The sequence below is a fragment of the Zingiber officinale genome, chromosome 7A (genome assembly GCF_018446385.1).
Source record: "Zingiber officinale cultivar Zhangliang chromosome 7A, Zo_v1.1, whole genome shotgun sequence".
NCBI lineage: Eukaryota > Viridiplantae > Streptophyta > Magnoliopsida > Zingiberales > Zingiberaceae > Zingiber > Zingiber officinale.
In genome coordinates this window covers 55,542,744-55,563,132 of record NC_055998.1, presented here as the reverse complement: position 1 = coordinate 55,563,132, position 20,389 = coordinate 55,542,744, and the positions used below count along the sequence as shown (strand labels likewise).

Sequence of the window (20,389 nt, the reverse complement as noted above, 5' to 3'; positions counted from 1 at the left end):
ACCTCAACCTTCTTCTTTTCGGTTCAATTCACACGGCCGTGTATGGTACACGGCTGAGATCCCTTCCTCCTCTGGAATCACTACACGTTCGTGTCTGGTACACAGTCTGGCTCTTTTTCTCCTCAGGTTACCTTACAAGGCCGTGTTATGTAGACACAGCCCTAGAATCTTTTTCTTCTGCAAGATGTACCTGGCCGTGTATGACACACGACCAAGCTCTGTTTTGCTCCAAATGAATGTTCTACTCCTTCCTCACTTCTCCAATACTTCCATGCCTATGAAGAAGTCATGGCCAGCTCATGGAAGCGAAATTTCAACCTGAAAACAAGAGTAAAAACAAGTTTAAAAGAACTAACTAATGAAATGAAAACTGAAACTGAAAATACAAAAAGAACCCTTGGGTTGCCTCCCAAGAAGCGCTTGTTTAGGGTCTTTAGCTCGACCGTTCTCCTTGATCTTTTCATCTTTTTCTTGCCCAGGAGGGCAGACATATTTCTCATTTTTATTGGGAGGCCTCCTCCCAATATCGCTTGCCAGATCATGTTTCACATCCGGTGTGCCTCCCATGAGGATGGAAATTCCAATCCTCAAGTTGATAAGCATCCACCCCGCTGCGAACACTTAATAATAAAGAAGAGACATGGTTAGAAGCGTTAGACAAATCATATTCCAACCTTTCCTTACTGATTACCAAAGAAAGTTTATAGTTTTTGACATCAATTATTGCTCCAGCTGTGGCAAGGAAGGGTCTTCCCAATATGATTAGAATCTTCGGGTCTTCTACCATATCCAGAACCATGAAATCCATGGGAATAGTAATCCCACCAACTTCTACCAGCACATCTTTAATTATTCCCATAGGATATCTGCAAGAATGATTAGCTAGTTGTAGTGCCATGGTAGTAAGTTTCATGTCTTTGAGACCTAATTTATTACAAATTGAATACAGAATGAGGCTAACACTTGCCCCCAAATCACAAAAAGCTTTTCTATGAATTTGGATCCTATATTGCAAGGAATGTAAAAGCTTCCTGGATCTTTAAGTTTCAAGGAAATGTTCTTTTCAAACAAAGAGCTGCATTCCTCAGTAAGTGTAATAGTCTCAATGTCTCCCCTTCTTCTTTTATTTGACATGATGTCCTTCAGAAATTTGGCAAATTTTGACATTTGCAGAATTGCATCAATCAAAGGAATTTCCACACAGATTTCTTTAACTTTGTCCAAAAATCTGCCAAACTCTTCATCCTTCTTTAGCATCACTAATCTTTGAGGAAAAGGGATTACTTGACTCTATGGATTAAGTGGAAGAGTCTCTTCAACCTTAATGGTACTCTCCTCATTCTCTTGAATCTGATTTAGTTCAAGTGCTGGTGGAGAGAGCTCTTCTTTAGCTTTCATCCTTTTTGGAGCAGTCACTTGAGGATCCCCCAAGGTTTATCCGCTCCTAAGTTCGATGCGATTGCAATGCTCTATTGGATTTACATCAAGTTTTCCAGGAAATTGCCCTGGTGCTCTTGAAGATGATGAGGCTAGCTGGGCAATTTGGCTATCTTGGATCTTTAGATGCTTTTCAGAATTATCCATTCTTTGAGTCAACTTCAAAATGTCTTGCTTCATTTCATTTTAATTAGAGATAATTTCTTCAAGCATCTTTTCAATTTTAGAAAACTGATAGCTTTGAGAAGATTGTTGTTGTTGCTGAAAATTATATTGCCCAGATTGGAAACTTTGTTTACCTCCCATGGATGGTCCCTGTTCTTGATTATTTCTGTAGAAAAAATTTGGATGATTCTTCCACCCAGGATTATATGTGTTGGAATATGGATTGTTATGCCTTTGATTAAAACTCATGATGGCTTCACATTGCTCTAATTGATTTATCTGTGCAGATATAGCTTCCAAAGGACATGAGTCTTGTGAATGATCAGAACTACCACACGTTTCACAACAACATAATATGACATTGACCATAGTAGTGTTAGTCCCCATACTTTCCAACTTCTTTGTGAGAGCATCCAACTTTGCAGTCATTAGAGTGACTGCATCTACATCAAATTTCCCTGATGCTTTAGTTGGGTTTGAATAAGAATAGCCACCACTTCTCTCATTTGCCCATTGATGATGATTTTGTGCTACACTTTCAATTATTTCCTCAGCTTCATCTAGACTTTTATTTATGAGTTCCCCTCCAGCAGCTGAATTTAGGGACACCTTAGTATGATAATTAATGTCATTATAGAATGTGTGCAACACTAACCACTTCTCCAAACCATGATGTGGGCATTGTCTGAGCTTGTTATTATATCTATCCCAAGCTTCAAATAGAGATTCAGAGTCATCCTGTTTGAAACTTGCAATGAGATTCCTCATATGAGCCATTTTATTAGGTGGATAGAATTTATCCAGAAATTATTACTCGCATTGTTCCCATGTGGTGATGCTATTTAGAGCTAAAGAGTTCAACCTTAGCTCTATCTCTTAAAGAAAACCCAAATAATAATAAACGCACTGCTGCATAAGGAACACCATTCATTTTCATTGTACCGCATATCTTATAGAAGACCTCTAAGTGTTGATTTGGGTCTTCATGCGGTCCTCCACCAAACTAATTTTGCTGCACCATAGAAATAATAGCCGGTTTGATCTCAAAATTATTTTCTTCAATAGAAGGTCTTGAAATGCTAGATCGAAACCCTCTAGCGTAAGGTGCTGCATAATCTTTTAATGGTCTATTTGCCATGCTAGAATGATCTTGTTCAGTTTGTTGTCTTTGCAGAATTTTTCTTCTATAAAATATTCTATCTATTTCTGGGTCTAGAGGAAGAAGATCTCCTACAAAGTTAGATCTTTGCATACACAAGAACAAGATATGTTTGCTCAAAAAGAAAAGAAAAGGATAGAAGATTAGAGAGGATGCAGTTTACAAGAAGAATTAAAGAACAAATGAATGCAAATAATATAATGAATGAATGCAATGAATGGATACAATAAAAGAATAAAAAACAAAATTGGAAAAGTAGTTACTAGTTAGATGTAAGAAAGGAAAAGAAAAGTTAAGTCTAACTCAATTGATAATCTCTAATGTTATAAGCGCAATCCCCGGTAACGGCGCCAAAAACTTGTTACGCACCGCAAGTGTACGGTTACATCATCAGTAATAATAAAAGATATCGTATCCACAGGAATTGGTTATAAGCACTAAAGATGTCTCAAAGTGAATTAGCTAAACAAACAATCAAAAGATCATTTACAACTAAGATCAGAGGTAAGGGTTAAATGCAAAGATTTAGTTTTATAAAGATTCTAGGAATCTTGGTTTCTTTGTGATAATCATTGATGTAATGTAATCTACCAAACCTTGCCCTCAATTACAATGTATTCGTAAGAAGTCACCGGTTGTTTTCTGCAGAAAACACCGATTAAGGACTTATATCTAAACCCTAAGCAATCAAAGAGTTATGAATCCCTATGAGGTCCGTTAACGGGGCAGCCCTGTCACGACGCCCCTCGGTCATACGACATAGAAACGCATCCCTAATCAATTAGCATTAAGATATAGAATTAAGCATGTCAATCCGTCCTACTTCTTTGCAAGTTCTTGTTTTACCCCTAAAGGTAATCCCCTAAAAGGTCCGTGAGCGGGGCAACCCTGTCATGACGCCCCTCGGTCATACGATTTAGCGGATTCCTCTTCAAGATTCCACAAGAGATACAAACAACCAATCAAGAATAGGAATTAGGCACAAAACACAACAATCCAATACAAGATTAATTGATACAAAACATAGCAATATCCTTGGATCAAGAAGATTGCAAATCCATTGATTCTTACATCAAATTACATCACAAATACTCCCTCCTTCCTAGAACAAGAAATCTACTCCATAAAGAATAGAGAAATGACCGAAGACAAGAAAATCCAAGACATTCCAATCCAAGAACAAGAGAATAGAAACGAACGCTTATCTCATTACGATGAGTGATCATCGGAACCAATCCTCCGCTCTCCGAGTCGAATCTTGGATAGAAATCTCCCCTTGAATGGCTGGAAACTGCCCCAAGAACATATCTCCCCCAAAGGGAGAGCCTCCTCTTTCAAAAGGGAAGAAGCTCTATATATAGAGGGGGCAAATTTGGGTGCCACATGACCCAGGGCACAACCGTGTGAGATCCACACGACCAGGGCAATCCTCCTCTCGGCTAGGGTCGCACGGCCGTGTGATGGTCACACGATGATGACATGTACTTCCTCTGCTTGCTTGCACGGTCTTGTGAAACCACATGGCCTAGCCATTTCTCCTATCTGAAAGTGTTGCAAGGTCGTGTGGCATACACAGCCATGCCAATGTCTGGCTTTGGAAAAGCTGCACGACCGTGTGAAACCACATGGCCTGGGCAGTCTTGGTCACTGGAGGGGCTACACGGTCATGTAATTATACACGGCCGTGTACTGGTTGGCTGAAGGAGGGTGGCACGACCCCTCATCACCACACGGTCGGGATCATTCCCCTTTGCAAGGTCGTGTGGCAGTAATTGCCTTGGTCGTTCTTCTCCGTTTGGTTGTAGAATCATCCATGGACATCAATTCTTCTCTAAATTTGACTCCTGAAAGCATAAAATGCACAAGAGCAGATCTCCGAACAAAGAGAAGTATTTTTGCTAAAAGAAAAGCAAGAAGCATGAAAGTGCATAGACAAAGCATATACAAAACATAAGAATGTGTGTCAAAACATGCTAAACAAGTATATAAAATCTATGCACATCAGAAGGTTTGAGAGAGGAGAAGCTAGATATGGTGTCAAAACTTAGTTATAACCGGTATAATTGAAGTTCTTGCTCTGTGCCAATTGGCACGGAACATGTGTACCTTATGGATTTCCATTCAATGAACAACAAACCCTATTAAATTTTAAATTATAGGGATAAGAACCATTTATTTTAACTAAGTTACTTTGGAGTTCCCAAGTTACATGCTTAATTTATATTTCCATGCAAACCTTGTAGACTTGAAACCCAGTGTCGGACCTAGCCTATTTGGATTTCTAAAAAATCTCAACTGTTACCAAGTTTTTAGTTTTCAGAAAAGAGATATGGTGTGAAGTATAAGTTATGTCTCTTTTCACTGTTACCAGCGTCACACCACCATGACAATTTGGATATTGTGATTTTTATTTCACTAAGCAATAGTATTGTTATTCCTGTGACAATTTGTATACACTTCCCATATCGTACATAGCATTGTATTAAATAACAAATACTACATACAAAGATATAAAACTAACAACACTACATAATTGTACCTTTACATTCCCTACCCAACTTTTTAGCTTACAACACTCTGGATAAATAATCTGATGTTTTACAGAATCTGTCCCTCAAAATTGATACAATTACATCAATTTTAATTTTTTTTCATGTCTCCTTGTTTGAAGTACATCTTCATATCATATAGAAGACCTTGAATGTATTGCATCAGAAAGAAGCCACAGTCAAAGCGGTAAATAACATCAACAATTTAACATTCGATAATTTATATCAATATTTTCTATTCACACTCTTTGATCTTGACTTACTTGGCTTCTTGTTGTGGATATTCTATTCTAAGAGACATCCATTGGTCAAAGGGGTGATGTCTTTCAAAATTTTAATCAACAACAGCAAGGTGCTCACAACTATATTGTTTTAAATCTAATACCTGTAAGATTGAATAGGAGATTAAAATTTTACATTAACTAGCATTTATACTATATTACTAACATACACATGAATATTAGATGCTCACCGCTGCTTCAAAATCATATTTGGATTTACTTTCACTTGATAGAGAATTGTAATGATTGAACATCATTGATTTGGTGTCCACCATCAATAAATGGAAGTGTATATTATCTTTGCACAAAGGTATAAAATATACCAAAACTCTTTATCTTCTGTATCTGTCTTTTCACTTGTTGCAAGCCAAACTTGCTTAAGGATTTTATTGATGACTACAAATATGCAAAGTCATACATACTTAACCAAATAATATAATTTATTCAAATATTATATATTCTCAAATCATTTAGATTCCTTATTGTAAAGAAGATTTAAAAATATATAGACTTATTGTATGACCTATTAGACAAGGATGCCCGTAAACAGTATTTTACAATACGTGTCAATTACCTCCCTTTTTGTCAAAATATCTCCATTTACACCAAATAAGAAGAAATGCACATTTAACCAATGATCCTCCCAAAATTAAATTATAAACCACATAATTATTAAATTAGAGAACTATATAATTAGCTTGACTTATCACTTAATTAAATCAACTATGTATTTAACATACTTTATGTTCTCTAATTATTTTAACAAGTAGATCACATCATCGTCTTATTTTTTCTTCTTCAAAGTCTTTAATTGCTTCTTTACAAACTATTCCCATAAACATAAAATACATTTAATTAATGAATTAAATCAAACAAATTACTATTTTATATGCAAAGACAGACTTATAGCAATGACTTATTTCCTCATTTTGTTAGGTTGGGAAATCTTAGTTGCATCCTTCTCTACCTCTTCTTCAGAATTGCCTTCCATTATTGTGACAATGTCTATTTCTTCATCCATATCATCCACATCAATTTTCTCTTTCCCTTCTCCATAATATCAGGTTCGTTTACAAATTTTTTACCCTCTACTTTTATTAAAATGTTCTCCACAGGCTTACATATTTATATATTTCTCTACTTCCTCTTAGATAAAATCTAGGGCCACAATAGACTATCAATTGGAGTATCCCTATAATCATAATGACTTCTGTCATGTCCTATCCTATTTCTTATTCCAAAAGCTACTAGTTCATATTGAGGATCGACTACAAGATCGCTTGATTGATATTACATACCTTTATTTTCTATTATTTCAAGTAATTCTTTCACCCTATCATTCAAATGCATGTTCTCCATTGTTAGCTCCTTAATTCGATTTGCTTGAATAATGCAGTTACAACATTCCTGATTACTTTGCTTTCCTGCTTCTTTGTCTTCAAATTATGATGTCTCCATTGGACATGGAATCACATCAACGCCATCAAGGTTCTTAACCAATGATTTCTTATATTGGATAGGGATTAGGTCAATCATAACCTGTCAAATTATTAAAACAAATGTTATAAAAATTATGATGTCTCCATTGGACATGGAATCACATCAACGCCATCAAGGTTCTCAACCAATGATTTCTTATATTGGATAGGGATTAGGTCAATCATAACCTGTCAAATTATTAAAACAAATGTTATAAAAATATATTAACCTAACTTAAGTGGAAGTATTCAAACTTTACCTCTTCAGATGAGACTCAGTTGAACAAATCCCTCACTTAACTAATATGTGAAGGAATATTCCTCCACTTATTTATTTATGCTCTTTGAATTTTGTATGGTTTTTGGATTGGAACATGCTCCAAAAACCATGCCTGATTCATCATCATAAGTGTTAGATTTTCATACATATCCGCAAAATATTGTTAAATTTAACATCAAATATAAACTCAATGCTAAAAGACCAAGAAAACCCTTTAGGTAAGGGAGGTTAGTGTTGAAATGTATTGTCTGAGTTAAGGAAAATATGTCCCTAATCTTAGATAATTATGGAGCCATAAATTCATGGATGGCTTCAACTCAGTTGAATCTAACAAGATTCTCAAAATCATCTACTATATCTTTAAGAAATAAAGGGACCTTATATGTACTAGAAGAAAATAAGACACAAATAAATATATACAAAATGTAGAATTTGTAAAATAATAAAATATCATCTTCTTCTTCAATGTGATTGGCATAAAACTTAAGAAACTCCTCAATTCTTGATCTGGTAGCTTCTTTTTTATTTGAGAAGTTAGAAAGAGGTCAACCAATGCTTTAGTTGAATTGATCAAAACCGAAGGACCTCGATCTGCAATACCAAGCAATAAAAAATGTCTCTTCTTATGAAGATAATAGGTACACCTGAACAACTTAAATGATTAGTTGACTTTTACGAAAGGATAAATAAGTATTAGGCTCATGTTGGGCCTAATATGATCATATATCATATCCACGTTAGGCCTGATATGGGATCGTATTAGGCCTATGTTGGGCCTAATATGATCACATATCAGGCCCTCTTGTGCCATGATATCCCCACTACCAGAGTCATTAGCTGACTAAAATATTAACCTTTTCAAAGTATTTTATTTTACTATACAACTACTTAATGATTAATTTGACAAGTATAAGCTGTACCTGAAAATCTAAAGGTTTGAGTAGTTGAAGTCTAATTTTGAAATATATTGGCCAATATACCACGGATATGCTACATATCTTGTATGTCCAAGAAAATACTAAAGGCTGACTGTTTGATTATCGCTATGTATTGATCATATAAAATAACAGATCCATAATGTCTTTCTTTCTTTGTGAATGCTTGAAAAAAACTTTTAAAGTGACCTAAGACACTGCTCCAATGCAGTTTCTGCTCAGCATCAACTGAACCCTACAATTTTAAAATTTTAAAATTTTTAACCAAACTCGTTGAGCTTTTCAAAATCAGAGAGTTTCTAAGGTGATACCTTTGCAGATAATTGAAGTGCAGAAGATGATACACCCGACCCACTTCCTTGCGTCATTATGAAAGAAGATTATTGTCAGAAATCCTAAAAGCCTTCACTTCAATTTTATAGGTGGAAATGTTTGACGCTGTCTCAGGGACACACGAAGACACTTACATAGGGTTTTAGTGGGGGGATGATTTCGCTACTAAAATAGTGCTGCAATGTTGACTACGAAGATCAGGGAGACATGCACGAGTTGAGAGAGGGAGGGAGGGAGAAAAATGTTGACTCCATCACCATCACTAGTATTTTTAAATCAAAATGATTCAAAATGTTGTTCAAATACATGGAAAATGATGATAGAGGAGAGAAGGTTAGCAAGAGGGTTAAAATGGATATTCCAAATCATTTTACTGCACCCTTTGGTAAATACACAACTATGATATGCCTATTGGTAATTTTCATATTCCAAGTACTCCTTTTTGTTAATTGCCATTAGGATATGTATATATAGGGGTGCCCCACTTGGACTCCTGAGTACACGCGGGCACCCGTAAGTGAGCGTCCCACTAGATGAAGCACTCCACAGCAGTAAGGCGCCCATATGGGTCATCCAACGAAATGATACACTGTATATATAATATGAAATTAACACCTGTATAATTAACATCTTCCTAGTTTCTATTAACTTTGGTCATTTAATATTCATCTCTTAGAGATAGATCACCCGCCCCACTCTCGTCATTACCATAGTGAGGAATATGATGTCATTGTCCATTCTTAGTGTCCTCCTCTTCGTCGATTGCCTCAAGGTCTCTCCTTTCCACCCCTCCCTCTGATGCCATTGATTTTCCAAGGATTGGTTGGATCTGGTGTTTATAATTCTTGTCGAACTAATTTGCTGGCTAGCGACCCATTTATTGTAAGGATCTAGAGTGCTAAATATGCAAAAAGTATAGTCGAAAAAATTGACTAGATCCTTTCCAGAAGATACATGCAAAGGAGACACCTATATACTAAGTTTGTTAAAAAGGAGTTATACTTTTATTACATAAACACAAACTTCTAACAGTAAAGTTCTCAGCACGATCATGTGTCAGTGCCTCTAACAGTACTCACACGAACAAGCCTTATGCCCATCTCATAAACTCATGAAGTAGAAAAGAAAACCAACCAAAGGTTATGCTAGCAACCACAAGGAAGATTTTGGACAAAGGTGGAAGAAGAGAGAAGGAGAAGATGCACACATCAAAATGAGTTGAAAAAGGCCTTTTGTATTTCATCTAATGAATACACTAAATGAGCATTAACACTCCACTAAGACAAGAGCTTTTTGGTCTTTCTTCAAGAATTCAAATCAACATTTGAATTCTTCATGAGTGAATGGTTAATTTCAAAATTGACCTTTCATCTTCCTACATGCAATTTAAATTCAATGAGTCACTATCTCATTAATTTGAATTTACTAGGTGAGTCTAGTATGAATTAGACTTAATCCAATAATTGGATCCAATTAAGTCTCACTCAATGAGTCTAATTCATATTAGACTTAATCTAATGATCCATCATATGAATCCATCTCTAAATTAACTTGTTCTTTGTGTGTGACCCAATAGGCTCTCGTAGCGTTGGCAATGTCTCTAAAAATATTTTAGATACATAAATAATGAGTGACATCTAACAAGTCATTAATGTAACGCTCGAAAATTCTCAAATTATTTTTATAAATATTCTATGATTTTTCTGGAATTTTTAGATATTTTTTCGGAATTTTCCGAGTAGCGGAAGCAGCAAAAATAATTAGAACCGCAAAATAGCTTAGGCGGGAATCGAACCCGAGACCTATGGCTTAGGGATAATGTTGGGAACCAGTTGAACCCAGCAGGGCCGTGCTAAGAGGAAAGGGAACCAATAAAATTTATATTGGAGTTGGGCGAATTAAGTCTTTAATATAAATAGGAAAATTAATAGGGTGAAGAGTTATTGGATTTTTACCGTGACCTATTCCTCACCCTAGCCCTCACGCCGACTCCTCCTTCTCCTCTTCCTCACGCACGGCACACCAAGCCCCCCAAGGGACAAGGGAACTTCTTCCGGCGACGACTGCAACACGAAAAAGGTTCTTCTCCGCGAGAGGAACGCGAAGACGCAAGTGGATCGTCGAGAGGATCGTTTCCATCGGAAAACCAGCGATTTGAATCATAAGAAATTACGAATAGGAGGTAAGAAACCCCTCACCTGCAGTATAATAGCTACCGTGTGATTTTTCTGTGCATTAGTTTAGTTATATGCGTATGTTTTCGACGCATAGGGTGTATTTAACCCTCCTCGCAGGTTTAGGGATTTAGTGAGTACCTTTAGATGGGCCGGACACAACTTTTCTCCATCAGTTGGAGGTTTAGATGCTGTTGGGTGCCTAAAGGTAGTCTCCCTAATAGAGAGGGGAGTTAAAGAGCACTAGGTGTTCGATTAAATAACCAGCTTAGAAAAGAATGCAACTTAGGCATTTTTATTAGCACGGTTGAATGCATTAGAAGCATCTAAATTAGTAAATCAGTTTATTCTAGCTTATATGGGACTACGGTCCAATGGGTGGGCTCCCACAGTCGCCTCTAGGTTCATACAACCTAGCTCTAGGTTCAGATAACCTAGAAACAACAATTTGGAACAATTTAGCTATACTCAGTATTTTACTTTTCAGTTGGCACTGTACTGGATTAGATATCCATTGGGCTGGGCTCCCATAGTCGGTCCCTAGGTTTAGATAACCTAATAGCTCTACTAAATTCGGGACTTGGAACCCCGGGTCTAGTTAGAGATGCGCGCATAGCACGTACAGTTGCCGGGCCCCTCAGCAGCATGTTTAGTATTTTCACTTATTATATGTATAGCTTTTCAAATTCACAATCAGTTATGTGAGTTCAGCTTAGTTTTAGTACCAGCTCAGTTAGTTTAGTACAGTTCATGATCAGCTTAGTTTAGTTCCATGATTTGTATTCAGTTTCAGTTTTCATGCTCAGCTCTATTTTTGCATGTATGATTGCCATGCTCAGTTTCTGTTTATATGAATAAATGCCATGCTATGCCATGATCAGCACCTACTTTCCAACATCATGTTTTTAAAACATATCTGCATCGTATGCATGTTTTCGTGAGATAGATGGTTTCTTACTAAGCTTTTTAGCTTATAGATACTACTTTTCTTATACTGCAGATAAAGGTAAAGGAAAAGTGGATCAGTAGCGGAGGCTGGAGGGCAATGCTATCAAGATGTGTGTGGGCAGGAGTTGGAATAAAGATCTTTGGGATCTAAATAGTTTTACTTCAGTATTAGCACTTTGCGTTTTTAGTTTTCATTATTCAGTTTTGATTGTTAAGTGTTATGAGATAGTAAACCATGCACTATGTAGTATGCCAGGTTTAGAATGTTAGTAGTTTTATATTAGTGTGATTTGCATTGGTTTAGAGTTGTTGTGTGAGGTTTTGGCATGCCAAAGTGCTGAAATCAGATTCCCGCGAATCAACTCGACGGCCTGCACCGATCGTGGCCTCGAGTTAGCACGGATCGGCCACCGACCGATCCAGACAGATAAGATGTTATCAGATCCTCCGGATCGTCACCGACCACCCAAAGACGATACGAGCGCCTGTGAGAGTTTCAGTGCTTGATCGGTCACCGACCGATTCAGATACCGGATCGGCTCGCCGACCGATCCAGCCACACCTGGATCGGTCTGCCGACCGATCCAGTTGGGAATAGAACGACCGTAGCTCCGATCGATCTGTGGATCGATCGGCAGGTCTGTAGGTAGTTGGGAAGTTTAGTTTCTAGTCCCTAGCTCAGTTGGGATGTGCAGTTTCCCCTCCTTAGCATGTGTACACCAGCAAAGAAGGTCTTTAGACCTTTCTTATCAGTTGTATCCGTCCTTAGTAGAGTAAAATTTTAATTAGCCCAGCTTTCCGCACAGTATAGCACAGCATAACTGTAGCGATCGGCCTTACAGCCTAGTATAGTACGCAGAGGGTGGGTCGTTACAGAGTGGTATCAGAGCCGAATTTTATACTTCCTACACACACATCATCATTGAACCTGCAGCTTCCTAGTAAGAATACCTCTACTTTATTTATGCTCCTTGTTTTGTTATTACAGTTCATGTTTATATGCCTACTGCTTGTTAGTATGTGATAGCTTTTAAACATGACATCAGTAGTTATATAACTGTGATTACATTAGTTATGTTATGTTCTCTATGTCTTTAGAAATGGCACGGGGACGCCCAGCTAGAAGGGCATTAGCTACTGAGCCCCAGCAAGAGGCAGGCAGTTCAGTGCCTCCTCCATACAAAGCAGCAGCTAGCTGAACAGCAACAAGAAATAGCCACCTTAAAGGCTAATCAAGAGAGTACCCCACAAATACCCCGAACCGAATTTGACTACTCCTAGTCTTGGAGGTTCCACCACCACCACAAGACAAAGACCAAAGAATTTCAAAGAATGAGCCAAGAAAGGAAGCCTATCCGATCCAGTGGCAGCGGGTCAAGAGAACTTCTCAGCACTAGTGAACCATGGGATGCACAAGCCTGGTTCAAAACACGATGGAGCTTCTGGACTGGCCGGAACACGAGAAGGTGAAGTGTGCCTCCTTCGGCCTGACAGGAGACGCACGCATGTGGTGGGAGAGAATCGAACGGCGCCCAGTGAACCGGATGTCATGGGCTGACTTCGAGAAGGAGTTCTTCGAGGAGTTCTTCCACATACGGGTTACGAACCGCCACTACGACGAGTTCACCGAGTTTCGTCAGGGCAACCTTTCAGCTGAGGAAGCCGTGAAGAAATTCAACAGTTGGCTCGTCTGTGCCCAGAGCTAGTCAGCACAGAGAAGGAACGAATCCGGTTGATGCTCAAGATGCTGAGGCCAGAGATAGCAATGAACGTGGCTGGTGGCATACATAGGCCACAAACCACAGAGGAGTTAGTGAGCAGTGCCTTGACCACAGAGCATTACTAGAATAAAGCAACAGAAGCAAGTCTCCTCAGAGTCCAAAGGCCAAGGAAACTCTCACACTCAAAAACAGCAAGGCCACAGCTCTAACTGGAAAGGGAACTCCAACAGCAAGCGCAAATCAGGGAGTGACCCAAAAGGAGGACCATCTAGCAAGCGACCCAGTTATCCAAAGTGTGCTACTTGTGGGAAATTCCACCCAGGGGTTTGTCGCAAGGGCACACGAGGATGCTTTGAATGTGGACAAGAAGGGCACATGGCCAAGCAGTGCCCGAACAAGACCGGTCTTCCTCAACCACAGCAGATTCAGTATGCAGGCCAGCCAGCTCAGTTATATCAGATGCAGGCCGCTCTAGAAGGTCCACTTATCAGCCAGGGCAGATTAGAAGCCCCTCCAGCTATGGCGAATGTGAGGATCTACTCACTCACCAGAGAGGACGTAGCCAATGCCTCGACAGTTGTCACAGGTCAGATTAGCATTTTTCAGTATAGTGCTACTGTTCTATTTGAAACTGGGGCAACCCATTCATATATAGCCAGGATGTTCTCCGAAAAGTTAGAAATACCCTCAGAAGTACTTAGTGGTCAGTTTTTGACGGCACTACCTTCAGGAGAGATCATGGCATCCACGCACTGGCTTAGAGCAGTGCCGGTCATTATAGCAGACAGAGAGCTCTTTTGTGATCTGATAGTGCTAGAGATGACCGACTATGACGTTATCTTTGGAATGGACTTTCTGATCAAGTACGGTGCTACCATAGAGTGCCGTAAACAGAAAGTCATCTTCCAACCTGAAGCGGCAGTGCAATTTGAATATAGCGGGGAACCAAAGAGAAAGGCCAAGAAGTTTCTCTCAGCTATGAAAGCACAGAAGCTACTGGATTCAGGATGTACAGGATTCCTAGCACATGTAGTCAACGCCAGCCAGGACAAGAACCAACAGCTAGCAGAGGTTCGAGTCGTATGTAACTACCCAGCAGTCTTCCCTGAAGAGTTACCAAGCTTAGCACCAGACAGGGAGATTGACTTTGAGATAGAGCTCATTCCCGGTACAAATCCTATCTCCAAAGCGCCGTATCGCATGGCTCCAATAGAACTGAAGGAACTTCAGGAGCAACTACAGGAGCTGCTTGACAAGGGTTTCATACGCCCGAGTCACTCACCATGGGGAGCGCCTGTATTATTCGTGAAGAAGAAGATGGAAGCATGCGACTGTGCATAGACTACAGATCATTGAACCAAGTCACGATCAAGAACAGGTATCCCCTTCCCAGAATTGATGACCTGTTCGACCAGCTGAAGGGAGCAGCAGTGTTCTCTAAGATAGATCTCAGATCAGGTTATCATCAGGTGAAGGTTAAAGAAGGGGATATACCCAAGACAGCATTCAGAACCATATACGGACACTACGAGTTCGTAGTCATGCCCTTTGGCGTGACCAATGCTCCAGCTACATTCATGGATCTCATGAATAGAGTATTCAGAGAGTATTTGGATAAGTTTGTTATTGTGTTTATCGATGACATCCTTATCTACTCAGGAACTCAGGAAGAACACTCAGAGCACCTGAAACTAGTATTGCAGACCCTTCAGCAAAACCAGCTATACGCCAAGTTCACGAAATATGAATTTTGGCTAGATCAGGTGTCCTTCCTGGGTCACATCATCTCAAAGGATGGTATTATGGTAGATCCCAGCAAGATAGAAGCAGTAAGTAACTGGAAGAGACCTAAGAACGCCAGCGAAATCAGGAGCTTTCTGGGATTAGCAGGTTATTACAGAAAGTTTGTAGAGGACTTCTCCAGGATAGCCTCCCCACTGACAGCTCTCACCAGAAAGAACAGAAAATTTCAGTGGACAGAGGACTGTGAGAACAGCTTCAGCGAGCTCAAAAGGAGATTGACCAGTGCTCCCATTTTGGCTCTACCAGACAACACCAGCAGCTTTGACATCTATAGTGATGCCTCTAAGTTGGGACTAGGAGCAGTACTGATGCAAAACGGCAAGGTGATCGCCTATGCCTCCAGACAACTCAAGGATTATGAGAAGAATTACCCTACTCATGACCTTGAGCTTGCAGCAGTAGTGTTCGCTCTAAAAATTTGGAGACATTACTTATATGGAGCTCAGTGCAGAGTGTATACAGATCATCAGAGTCTGAAGTACTTCTTCACTCAGAAGGATCTAAACATGCGACAGCGTAGATGGCTTGAGCTGGTCAAAGACTACGATATAGACATCCTCTACTATCCAGGGAAAGCCAATAAGGTAGCCGACGCACTTAGCAGAAAATCCAGTGCTACCTTATTATCTCTTACAGCCATATCACCGCCCCTACAGAAGGAGATCGTAGATTTCGGTCTCGAACTCATCGTTGGACAGCTCTCTACTATGACCTTAGAGTCTACCTTGTTTGGTGATATTCAGTCAGCTCAGGAGCAGGACCCTGAAATTCAGAAAATCAAGCAAGGGCTAGCAGAATCAGAAAGTGGAGAATTCAGAGTGTCCGATAGCGGGGTGTTGTACCTTGGTGACAGACTCTGTGTTCCAGATCAGGAGGAGCTACGGAGACAGATTTTAGTTGAGGCTCACAAGACTTCCTATGCGATGCATCCAGGTTCCACCAAAATGTACCAAGACCTGAAGAACCATTTTTGGTGGCCCGGAATGAAGCGAGACATCGCCAGATATGTTAGCATCTGCCTCACCTGTCAGAGGGTCAAGGCAGAACATCAGCGACCAGGAGGAGTTCTGCAGCCTATACAGATTCCATAATAGAAGTGGGAGGATATCTCTATGGACTTCATAGTGGGACTACCCAAAACCACGAATGGTTTTGATGCCATCTGGGTAATAGTCGACAGGTTGACTAAATCAGCCCACTTCTTAGCTATCAAGGTATCCTACTCCATGGAGAAGCTAGCTCAGTTGTATCTCCAGGAGATCGTCAGACTACATGGAGTTCCACGAACCATTATTTCAGACAGAGACAGCAGATTCACATCACACTTCTGGGAGTGTGTACAGTCAGCATTGGGCACTAAGTTGAAGTTCAGCACAGCATTCCATCCTCAGATAGATGGTCAGACGGAGCGAGTAAATCAGGTACTCGAAGATATGCTCCGAGCGTGTGCCCTAGACTTCAAGGGAAGTTGGTGCAAATATCTGAGCTTAGCAGAATTTGCATACAACAACAGCTATCAGGCCACTATCGGCATTGCACCTTACGAGGCTCTCTATGGGCGGAGGTGTAGATCTCCAATCTGCTAGTATGAGAGTGGTGAACAGAAAGAACTAGAGCTTCGACAGATCTAGTAGCAGATACCACAACAGCTATACAGCAGATCCGCCAGAGGATAGAGACAGCTCAGAGCTGCCAGAAGAGCTATGCTGATACACGGCGCAGACCCTTAGAATTTTCAGTTGGGGATTCAGTATTCCTCAGAGTAGCTCCCATGAAGGGAGTAATGCGTTTTGGGAAGAAGGGCAAGCTAAGTCCCAGATATGTGGGACCATACCTCATCAGCAGAAGAGTGGGCAAGGTAGCATATGAGCTAGAGCTACCCCAGGAAATGTCAGCTGTCCACAACGTATTTCATGTCTCTATGCTGAAGAAGCATACCCCAGATGTCACCCAGGTGATTGAGCCCCAGTAGGTACAGATCCGCGAAGACCTCAGTTATGATAGTCGGCCTATTCAGATAATAGACCGAGCAGTTAAGAAATTGCAGAACAAGGAAGTACCATTAGTCAAAGTCATTTGGCACAGTCACACAGCAGAAGAGGCAACTTGGGAGACAGAAGCCAACATGAGACAGAAGTACCCAGAATTATCCTAAGTTCGAGGATGAACTTTTTATAAGGTATGGGGAGTTGTAACGCCCGAAAATTCTCAAATTATTTTTAGAAATATTCTATGATTTTTCTGGAATTTTTAGATATTTTTCCGGAATTTTCCGAGTAGCGGAAGCAGCAAAAATAATTAGAACCGCAAAATAGCTTAGGCGGGAATCGAACCCGAGACCTATGGCTTAGGGATAATGTTGGGAACCAGTTGAACCCAGCAGGGCCGTGCTAAGAGGAAAGGGAACCAATAAAATTTATATTGGAATTGGGCGAATTAAGTCTTTAATATAAATAGGAAAATTAATAGGGTGAAGAGTTATTGGATTTTTACCGTGACCTATTCCTCACCCTAGCCCTCACGCCGACTCCTCCTCCTCCTCTTCCTCACGCACGGCACACCAAGCCCCCCAAGGGCCAAGGGAACTTCTTCCGGCGACGACTCCAACACGAAAAAGGTTCTTCTCCGCGAGAGGAACGCGAAGACGCAAGTGGATCGTCGAGAGGATCGTTTCCATCGGAAAACCAGCGATTTGAATCGTAAGAAATTACGAATAGGAGGTAAGAAACCCCTCACCTGCAGTATAATAGCTACCGTGTGATTTTTCTGTGCATTAGTTTAGTTATATGCGTATGTTTTCGACGCATAGGGTGTATTTAACCCTCCTCACAGGTTTAGGGATTTAGTGAGTACCTTTAGATGGGCCGGACACATCTTTTCTCCTTCAGTTGGAGGTTTAGATGCTGTTGGGTGCCTAAAGGTAGTCTCCCTAATAGAGAGGGGAGTTAAAGCGCACTAGGTGTTCGATTAAATAACCAGCTTAGAAAAGAATGCAACTTAGGCATTTTTATTAGCACGGTTGAATGCATTAGAAGCATCTAAAATAGTAAATCAGTTTATTCTAGCTTATATGGGACTACGGTCCAATGGGTGGGCTCCCACAGTCGCCTCTAGGTTCATACAACCTAGCTCTAGGTTCAGATAACCTAGAAACAATAATTTGGAACAGTTTAGCTATACTCAGTATTTTACTTTTCAGTTGGCACTGTACTGGATTAGATATCCATTGGGCTGGGCTCCCATAGTCGGTCCCTAGGTTTAGATAACCTAGTAGCTCTACTAAATTCGGGACTTACAACCTCGGGTCTAGTTAGAGATGCGAGCATAGCACGTACAGTTGCCGGGCCCCTCAGCAACATGTTTAGTATTTTCACTTATTATATGTATAGCTTTTCAAATTCACAATCTGTTATGTGAGTTCAGCTTAGTTTCAGTACCAGCTCAGTTAGTTTAGTACAGTTCATGATCAGCTTAGTTCAGTTCCATGATTTGTATTCAGTTTCAGTTTTCATGCTCAGCTCTATTTTTGCAAGTATGATTGCCATGCTCAGTTTCTGTTTATATGAATAAATGCCATGCTATACCATGATCAGCACCTACTTTCCAACAGCATGTTTTTAAAACATATCTGCATCGTATGCATGTTTTCGTGAGATAGATGGTTTCTTACTAAGCTTTTTAGCTTATAGATACTACTTTTCTTATACTGCAGATAAAGGTAAAGGAAAAGTGGATCAGTAGCGGAGGCTGGAGGGCAATGCTATCAAGATGTGTGTGGGCAGGAGTTGGAATAAAGATCTTTGGGATCTAAATAGTTTTACTTCAGTATTAGCACTTTGCGTTTTTAGTTTTCATTATTCAGTTTTGATTGTTAAGTGTTATGAGATAGTAAACCATGCACTATGTAGTATGCCAGGTTTAGAATGTTAGTAGTTTTATATTAGTGTGATTTGCATTGGTTTAGAGTTGTTGTGTGAGGTTTTGGCACGCCAAAGTGCTGAAATCAGATTCCCGGGCGAAATCAGAACTCTGATCGGTCTCCAGACCGATCAGGGCCTGAGCAGTGCCACTGGATCGGTCAGTCGACCGACCCAGCACGATACAGTAGCGTTCCAGGAGAGTTTCAGGTGCCTGGATCGGTCAGCCGATCGATCCAGACATACCTGGATCGGTCTGCCGACCGATCCAGCCACACCTGGATCGGTCTACCGACCGATCCAGTTGGGAACCGAACGACCGCAGCTTCGATCGATCTGTGGATTGATCGGCAGGTCTGTAGGTAGTTGGGAAGTTTAGTTTCTAGTCCCTAGCTCAGTTGGGATGTGCAGTTTCCCCTCCTTAGCATGTGTACACCAGCAAAGAAGGTCTTTAGACCTTTCTTATCAGTTGTATCCGTCCTTAGTAGAGTAAAATTTTAATTAGCCCAGCTTTCCGCACAGTATAGCACAGCATAACTGTAACGATCGGCCTTACAGCCTTGTATAGTACCCAGAGGGTGGGTCGTTACAATTAATGTTACCCAAGTGATGATAATATCGAGATCTGACTTAATTTTTCCATGTCGATTATCTTATATGACTCAATCGTTCTCTTTTTGATATCTAGATTGATCAATGAAGCATAGACCATACTATCCTCTTATCAATCTTTATATTTTTTGATCTCTAAGTAGACACACTCAGTCAAATAAGCTCAATATCACATATTGACTCATTTGAGCATGACCATATATTCTTGTGTCCTACTAATTAAGGAGCCTACCTATAGATATTGCTTCCATTATATAGAAGTGATGGATCTGATATACATCACTCATATCCCTCCTCATAACTTATTGCATGGCCAGTAATTGACTTTATAATCCATCTTGTTAGAGGTGACATTTGCCGATACTAAAGTATGCAACTCCATATATAGGGAACCGTAGTGACTTCAGATCTAAGGACTATTCATACTAATAGTCACTATAAGAATATTTATAACACTCATATAACGATTCATGAAATATCTCATGGTGAGTCAATTCAGTATATATTCTCTAATATATACCCATATGCCAATGTGACATCTCATATCCATGACTTATGGGATTATGTCATCAATCGACTTACATGTTAATCTCAACG

The 20,389-nt window shown here is 40.0% G+C and overlaps 1 pseudogene; it reads left to right on the top strand.

Annotated features, from left to right (window-relative positions):
* The first annotated feature begins 2,266 nt into the window (after positions 1-2,266).
* Positions 2,267-2,364, top strand: LOC122003202 (annotated as a pseudogene).
* Positions 2,365-20,389: the final 18,025 nt, after the last annotated feature.